Here is a 9281-nt window from a genome sequence, read left to right on the forward strand (position 1 = left end):
ATACGTCCTCTGGTAATTACTCTCTCCACAGCTTCAGGTCCTCGGCTGTGACATAAGAAGATCCCAGGGCCTGCGTAAGGGTTGCTGTGAGAATTCAATCAATAGTGCATTTAGCAGAATCCCTGAAACACAGTCAGTGCTCGGTTAGCTATTAGCATCGGTTTAATTATTAGTGTAAAACTGCATAGAAGATGGCAAAATTTCCTTTTCCTGTTAGACTCCCCTTCCTAGGCTCCCCGTCCTATTCATCCTGCCAAGACACAACCTTGAAAGTTCAGATCAGCTTTTTCAAGACTGTGCTGAGAGATGACTCTTGCACAGGACCCGAGGTCCCAGCACGCATGTCTGGCAGCTCATAACTGCCCATAATTCAGCTCCATAGAATTTGACACCCACTTTTGGTCTTCATGAGCATCTGTATATACATTCTTGTGCATACTTACACGAACACAACCCTCCCACACGCAAGGGAATAAAAATAAAATCTTTGTAAAATAAATAAAACCCTACTGGCAACACACACACACACACATTCACACACACACACACACATATATATTCACACCCCTGGGCCAGTCATGATACAACATGCCTTTAATCCTAACAATGGGGAATCAGAGGCAGTTGGATTTCTGTGAGTTCAAAGGTAATCAGAGCTACAAAGTAAAACAAAATTTAAAAAAATTCAAGCACCTGTCAAAGTTGCTGATTTGTAAGAATCAGTGATTTCAGCATTAACCGACGGTAAAGAGTGCAGCCTTGACCCTGAGGGTAACTGAACGGAAGCTTGTGTTTGCTTGGCTTCCCTCACACACTTCCCTGGCTTTGGGCTCTGCTCACCAGCCCCCACAGCCTCCCTGCCAGGCCAAATCCCAAGTCAAAGATGACTCCAACCTCTTGGCAGTGCAACCAATCAGCTGCTGCTCTGTATTTAGCAGTACACAGAGGACACAGACCCGGGCAAGGGGCAACTAGACTTGATGCAGTCAGTACCCTGGCACAGGCGACAACTGTGCAAGAAGTAGGCAAGAAGTAAGGATGGGCAGCCTTATACAACCCCCACTTTTCCTTTTGGAATGCTTTTACTGGGTGAACCCAAAGGCACTACAGTGTGTGTGTATGTCTGTATATTTGCAGGAGTGTGTGTGTGTCTGCATGTGTATGTATATATGTGTATGTATGTATGTATGTGTGCATATTTGCATGGGTATCTATTCGTGTGTGTATGTTTGCATGTTTATGTGCATGCATGCATGTGTGTGTGCATGTCTGTATGTTTATGTGAGTGTGTGTACATGTCTGTATGTTTCCATGAGTGTACACATGTCTGTATGTTTTCTTGAGTGTATGTGTGTCTGTTTGCATGTGTATGTATGTGTGTGTGGAGGTGTGTAAACACCCTCGTGTGTTTCTGTGGGTGTACATGTGTGTGAAGGCCAAAAGCTGACCCTGGGAGTTGTTCCTTAGGAGTCATCCATCTTGTTTTTAAGACAGGTTTCTTATTGTCTGGAACTTTCCAAACAGGCTAGGCTGCATTACCAGTAAGCCCCAAAGATCTGTCTCTTTCTGATTCCTCAGCTTTGAGACTACAAACACACCTCAATACCCAGCTTTTCCACGTGACATCTTGGATCAAACCCAGAACTTCAGGTGTGTGCAGTAAGACCTTAACAACTAAGCTCTCGCCCCAGCCTTTGGGGTCCATTATGGTTCCACAGTATGTTCTTATGTATGTATGTGTCCAGCATAGCAAACTCAGTCCTATAGATGCAGAAACAGACTCGGTTCATCTCAAAAGTGACAAAAATAGGATCCAAACTCAAGATGCCCTCATTCCAATTTTCTTCTCCTTCTCAATCAGGAATGCCAGGGCGCTTCTCCTCAACTAATGCTTTTCTTTTAAATCACTAATACAGCTCTGGTTACAAACAAACAAATAAACAAAAACCAAAACAAAACCTTGATGCTTAGTGGTAAGTAAACTCGTGCTAGTCGTGGGTTGTGGTTCAGAGTTTAATCTCTGGGCCAGCTCATATTCTTTGTAGCCCAGCAGCTATTCAGGCTGGAAGAAGTTCTGATTCTTACCTCCCTATTTTTAACTGCTAGGACCTGCAAACAGACAATAATGTCAACAAGAGTGAACAAGGTCTTCAGCCAGCTTACAGACACACCCCAGGAAGCCGGGCTTCCAGGCTGGACTTCCTAGTGGGAAGGCACTCTCTTTCCCTGCCAGTGGGAAGGTCACAACAGAAGCAGTTACCACATTTATTCTCAGCGTGTCCCCTGGGAAGGTGGGAGCAGCGAGGGGAGACCCGTCTCACAGTCAAAGAAGCTAAAATAATCCACTGATGTTGGATGTTGGGATCCTGTGAGGAAGAGAAATTAACCAAAGAGAAAAGATATTATTTTTATTGCTGCTGAAACTGAGTCTGAAGTAAAGGTCAATTCTAGTCTTCGAAAGAAAAGCCAATGTAGGCGTAGAGGCTGCAGCCTGCGGGTCCTTGTTCACAAGTGCAGACAGAGACTGCAGCCTGCAGGTCCTTCTTCACAAGTGCAACAGAGGCTGCAGCCTGCGGGTCCTTGTTCACAAGTGCAACAGAGACTGCAGCCTGCAGGTCCTTGTTCACAAGTGCAGGCAGAGACTGCAGCCTGCGGGTCCTTGTTCACAAGTGCAGGCAGAGACTGCAGCCTGCGAGTCCTTGTTCACAAGTGCAGGCAGAGACTGCAGCCTGCGAGTCCTTGTTCAGAGACTGCAGCCTGCGAGTCCTTGTTCACAAGTGCAGGCAGAGACTGCAGCCTGCGGGTCCTTGTTCACAAGTGCAACAGAGGCTGCAGCCTGCGGGTCCTTGTTCACAAGTGCAGGCAGAGACTGCAGCCTGCAGGTCCTTGTTCACAAGTGCAGGCAGAGACTGCAGCCTGCGGGTCCTTGTTCACAAGTGCAACAGAGACTGCAGCCTGCGGGTCCTTGTTCACAAGTGCAGACAGAGACTGCAGCCTGCGGGTCCTTGTTCACAAGTGCAACAGAGACTGCAGCCTGCGGGTCCTTGTTCACAAGTGCAGGCAGAGACTGCAGCCTGCGGGTCCTTGTTCACAAGTGCAGGCAGAGACTGCAGCCTGCGGGTCCTTGTTCACAAGTGCAGGCAGAGACTGCAGCCTGCGGGTCCTTGTTCACAAATGCAGGCAGAGACTGCAGCCTGCGGGTCCTTGTTCACAAGTGCAGGCAGAGACTGCAGCCTGCGGGTCCTTGTTCACAAGTGCAGGCAGAGACTGCAGCCTGCGGGTCCTTGTTCACAAGTGCAGGCAGAGACTGCAGCCTGCGGGTCCTTGTTACCGAAGAGCTTTGAGAGAAAGGCATGTGCTAGAAGACCTCTGTGGCTTCTTCTATCTGTCAGAAGGAAGAGACCAGGGAAGGAGAGAGAAAAGCTGAACTATCAAGCTCTAATTACTTAGTGTGTGTGTGTGTGTGTGTGTGTGTGTGTGTGTGTGTGTGTGTGAGAGAGAGAGAGAGAGAGAGAGAGAGAGAGAGAGAGAGATGAATAGAAAGACAGGCAGACAGACAGAGACAGAGAGAACTGAAGGCACAAGCAGAGGCCAGAGGAGGGCATCAAATCCCCTGGAGATAGAATTACAGGCAACCTGAGCCACCCAACGTGGTGCTGGGACTGGACTCAAGTCATTTGTGAAGTGAAACGAAGACATGACTGTTCCTAGGAGTGTCTGAGAAGGAGGGTGTTATTGTTGATGTGAGGTAGAGAACAGTCAGAGGCATCTGGGCCAGGGAGCTTATTGGGGAACATGGTGGCATGCCCGCACATGTGGTCCTGGAGCTGAGAGGGCTACATCCTGAATGCAACAGGAAGCTGACTGACAGTCACACTGAGGGCAACTTGAGCAAAAGAGACCTCAAAGCCCGCCCCAGCAGTGACACACTTCCTCCAACAAGGCCACACCTCCTAATAGTGCCACTCCCTTTGGGGGCCATTTTCTTTCAAACCACACAAGAGAAGAAGAGAAGAGGGGGGAGGATGGGAGATGAAGAGAGGATGAGAAGGGGATGGACTCAGTGTAGGGGGCAGAGTATGCCAGCCGGGATGGCTCTGTAACAGGTACTCATGAGGAAAGACTGAGGGAAGCTAGAGGCTAGCACAGACCTTGACAAGCTAACAGGCGTGCTAACAGGAAGAGTCACCTGTGCACACGTCCCTTTCGCCAGAAAGAAGGGGAGTGACTCCTGTTCGCAAATAGGAATTATCTTCTTAAGTCCCCGAAGGAGTGCTGGTCTTTGTCTAAATGCCAGACTTTGGGGAAAGCAATTTCTTGGGGCCTGACAGTCTGAAAGAGTAGTGCAAGCCCTTAACCACCGAGTGTCCTCTGCAGGCCTCACAGTTGATAGTTCTTCCTGCTAGGGCTGGGTCAGCACGTCAGTGGGAAGACACAGCCATGCAGAATGTGGTAGATATACCAGGCATCATGCAGTACTACGATAAGAAAATAAAACACAGTCTACACCTGTCGGTTGCTGGGAATCAAACCCAAGGCCTCTTAAACGCTAACATCTACCACGGAGTGACAACCACAGCCCTCTTGTTTTAGCTTATGAAAAAAAAATGATATCTCAACTCCCTGTGTTCTTCATTGGGACATTTTCTTCTTACAAATCTATCATTAGACAATCCGCAGCCTTCGGAAGAGTTGGGTGGGCGGGACGTCCTGGGGAACAGGGCCGTAGCTGGCATGAGGGCGAGGGGCGAGGAGAGGCATGTGGCGGGCATGCCTCGGCTCGGGTCGTGGTAGTAAAGCTCTCTGCGGCAGCAGAGCCCTCGGGCCCTCAGAATGGTCCAGCGTTTGACATACCGTCGTAGGCTCTCCTACAACACGGCCTCCAACAAAACTAGGCTGTCTCGAACCCCTGGCAACAGGATTGTTTACCTTTACACCAAGAAGTTTGGAAAAGCATCTAAATCAGCATGCGGTGTGTGCCCAGGCCGACTCCGAGGGTTTCGTGCTGTGAGACCGAAAGTCCTCATGAGATCGTCAAAGACAAAGAAGCATGTCAGCCGAGCCTATGGTGGCTCCATGTGTGCCAGAGTGTCCGTGACAGGATCAAGCGGGCTTTCCTTATTGAGCAGAAAATTGTTGTGAAAGTGTTGAAGGCACAAGCACAGAGTCAGTAAGCGAAATAAATGTGAGGCTTTTTAAATAATAATAAAAAAATCTATCCTTAATAAAGGGCCACGTCTTTTCTCTGCATTTAGCTAGAGGTGTGTTGGCGGATTTAACTACATCTGAATTCACTCTTCCCTTGATCAGCTTTCCTGCATAGCTAAGGCTGCATACACAAGATGTCAAGATAAGTAACTGGCTTGTTTGTAAAGTGGCAAGCATTCTCGTGGCCTTTATAAATGTCACTCCTGTAAACGTGGGGGTCAACCATCAACATATACACTTCTAGGCTTGGGCAGGGAGGAGCTAGGCTTGGAGGTGATGTCCACATTCAAGTACTCTGAAAGGAGAACATTCTTGAGTTCCTCCAGCTTTACTCTAATGACAAAATGGAAAAGTAGACACCATTAACTCCTTTTTCTTTTTTTAAAAGCTGTTACGTCTTTTTGTGATATTTATTTATTCATTAGGTATACAATATTCTGTCTGTGTGCATACCTGCAGGCCAGAAGAGGGTACCAGACCCCATTACAGATGGTTGTGAGCCACCATGTGGTTGCTGGGAATTGAACTCAGGACCTTTGGAAGAGTAGGCAATGCTCTTACCCACTGAGCCATCTCTCCAGCCCCTTAACTCCTTCTTCTAGAATGGTTCCCCTTAGGTGTGTATGGACTAGATACCGAATTGAGCCTTAAATACAGGATCCAAAGACTGTGTTGTGTTGTTATCTGAGAAGAGGGAGGCACACCGAGAACACGCCTTCCTCAGATCAGCCTGCAGGCAAGCCCATGGAGCATTCCTCTAAAAGACATGAGAGGTCCTAACCTCCTTTGGGTGATGCTACCCCTGGGCTGGTGGTCCTGGCTTCTATAAAATAGCAGACATAGCAAGCCATGGAAAGCAGGACTATAAGCAGCACCATTTAGTTCCTGCCTCCAGGTTCCTACCCTGTGTGTGTTCCTGCCCTGGCTTCCTTCAGTGATAGGGAAGTGTAAACAAAACAAACCTTTATCCCCTCCAAGTTCCTTTCAGTCACAGTGTTCATCACAGCAATAGAAACCTTAAGACAACGACTCACTCACTCATTTATTTTACAAAGTTGGTTGAATATTTTCTGAGTTAGGCACTTCTCGGTGTTATGGTAAAAATAAAATGCCGCAGGTCCCTGAGTAGCAGCAGTGGGTAGTAGGCAGCGGGCCACCAGGAGCAGCAAGTCTCAGGCAGGGAGCCAAGTGGCGGGTGAGAGATGGAAATGGATAGGCACTCATGCAGAGTGAGGTTGGATATTTATTTAGTGGGTTATGGAAGGGAATGAGGAGAGGGAGGGAGAAGAGGAACGAGGAGAAAGAGGCAGAGAAAGAGAGAGAGAAGAGAGAGATAAAGAGAGAGGAGGGGGAAGGAGAGAAATGGGAAAAAGGGAGAGAGAGATGGAAAGGGAAGGGATTCAAACTGAAACAGAAGGAAGATTCACCTGCCTCCATGGTGGATGGGGGGGTGGGATGGCTGGGGCTTGTCTCTTAAAGGGACAGGACAGACCATGACACTCTGGCCTTAGGAACAAAGGGGAAACAAGCTGTATAAGGGAGATGAAATCACAACCATTAAGGATTCTATTTGTCACTAATCCTATATCCATGTGATAGTAAGCTATGTCACCCAACACATGTCAACAGCTATTAACCCTGTCTGATGAGTCTTTCCTTGCTTTCTCTTAATGTCTGCCATCTTGCAAAGAGCTATTTTCTTTTGTTGTTGTTGTTGTTTGATTTGGAATACACAGGGTCTGCCCATGGATCGCTCAGTATGTTCATGCTTTTATGGTTCCGTTCCAAAAGAAAACTTGTTATTCACCATTATTTCCCCTTACTCAAATACTTGCACAAATGTTGTCTTTTCAAGGCTCATGTAGCCAATTTTTAACTACAATTTGAAGTGCAAATGTACTTTCATAATATTCAACTTGAAGTGCATCTATTCCTTTGAACAAAATGAGATAAAAATGCGGCCTGTTTAATTTTTCTTTACTCGCTTGTGTTTATTGGGTATATGAGTGAGTGTACACACATGCATGTGCATATACATTTGCACATGCCACCGTGCACATATGGAGGTCAAACACTAAGGACCCTTAAGGGAAAAGCCCCTTCCAGTCAAGAGAACAGGAAGCCTGGGTGGAAGCCTGACATCTCAGTTGGGCCAGGTCAATTATTTGGCCAAGGACCGCCCCCCGCCCTGCTCCAGACGCACAGTAAGCCATGCTAAGGAGATGGGTGGACTAGCTATTGCTTTCATGAGATGCTGCATGTCTCCCTCCCAGGTTTCCTGCTCCGAGTGCAGTCCCTGCAGTCTATCCCCACGAGGGGCATCTGGGTCTCCCAACCTTCTGGGTCCCACGGCAGAAAAGTGTGACTTTCCCCTTTTATTTTTTCTGTCTCTTCCTTTTGGAAGAGATGCTAAGCATGCCTTTTCTGGTCCCTTAGACTTCCTTTTTCTTTCTCTGGCCACCCTTGCCAACATATACCGGCTTCTCACTGACACGTCTGAACTCTATGCCAACTTAAATGATGTATTTTTGTTTTCTGTTTTCCTTCTCTCTCTCAACAGATGTGTTCTTATGACAGGCAGCATCTTATCTGTTCTTGTCCACAGGATACTGAGGCAGAAAAACAATGGAAAAAATTCCAAGACTGACATAGTCAAGTAGCAGCGGAAGGAGGGGGTTGAAACTAGCAGCCCTTAGTCTCTACCTCAGCTTCATTCAGTCAAGAGACCCAACTCACACCTATCCACCAAATTCTCTATCTCAGCAGCTGTCCTCGTCCTGCGGCTTCTCCATCCTACCAGTAGTCCTGTATTGGATGGTATCATCAACTCCTTTCTTTCTCCAAATCTACCATATTCTCTCACAACCACATCCTTTCCGCCTTCAGAATTCTTCTTCAGGCTCCTGGGGTCCCCTTCCCAACAGCTCATAAGGAGGGCCCCACCTCTGGAACTGGAGATCTTGTTTAATGACCCACCACTCCTGTCTGATAACACCTTTCCCCAGCCATACAGGGTACCTTCCTTCAAACTTCTTTTAAAAAGTTTTACACACACACACTCACACACATTCTCTCCTTTTCATTCCCACTTCAACTTCCTGACCAGAGAAAGAACCTGAACTGATGCTCAAAGTCCGGCACAGCTGGAGCCAGGGGTGCTCAGAAGAGTCCTGCTGACCCCCGGGCAATAACCAAAGCAGACAAGGATGAAGTGCAGCTCAAGGGTATGTGCTCACCTTCTCTGCCCTTTACAGGCGCATTGATTGTATGGTTGTTTCTGCAAACATTTGGGGTTGAGTCAGAACACTGCGGGATGGAGTCGTGTGTGAATCATACACAAACATAACTCTAGACAAGCCAACTCTGTCGCTTACTGTTCAAAGTCTATACCCTGGTGTTCAAAAATGCCCTTCTTTCAAACCAAGAACATTGCTGTGCTTACTAAAGAATGACTTTCCATTCCCAGAGTTCATCAAGTTCTCCATGTACTCGCCGGTCTCTTTTTTACAACTTACACCAGAAGCTGATATGTAAGTGAAAAATCAATTCTATGTTGGTCACAGTCATATTTCCTGATGGACTGGGTCAATATTTGCCTTACTGCTTCAGAAGACATGAGCAGAGTGTTGGGATAAATGGATCATTTATCTTCATTATAAATTTCCTGGGAAATTTCAAAACCTTCACCTTCTCAAGATAGGACCTTCTGAGTTTCCTTGGCCAGTCTCTAGCCTGTCTGGAGGTGGCTGGCCTTTCAGAGGTGGGTATGAGACTATAAAAAATATCTATCATGGTGGCTAAGACTTGTGTCTATGAGGGGAGAATTAATTACCTTCTATTAACATTATGTCATATTTATAGCTGTGCAAAAAAGATTAGCTTTAGGGAAAGAGGTTACTTCCACTTTTCCCAGGCACAAACTTTGTTCTTTTCCTCTTTCCTGAGGACACAATGTCGTTCAGTCTAGAAACACGGAGCTGTGTAACCAAAACCTTAGGATGTTTTCTTTTTAATAAACAGGAATAAACATGCTTGGAGGTTCTCTTGTCCAGTACTGTGGTTCCCACTGAAAA

General features: G+C 47.0%; 1 pseudogene; it reads left to right on the plus strand.

The window, feature by feature from the left end:
- Positions 1-4780: 4780 nt before the first annotated feature.
- LOC142853740 (large ribosomal subunit protein eL34-like) lies at positions 4781-5183 on the plus strand (annotated as a pseudogene).
- The last annotated feature ends 4098 nt before the right edge of the window (positions 5184-9281 follow it).

The sequence above is a fragment of the Microtus pennsylvanicus genome, chromosome 7 (assembly GCF_037038515.1).
Source record: "Microtus pennsylvanicus isolate mMicPen1 chromosome 7, mMicPen1.hap1, whole genome shotgun sequence".
NCBI classification, from domain to species: domain Eukaryota; kingdom Metazoa; phylum Chordata; class Mammalia; order Rodentia; family Cricetidae; genus Microtus; species Microtus pennsylvanicus.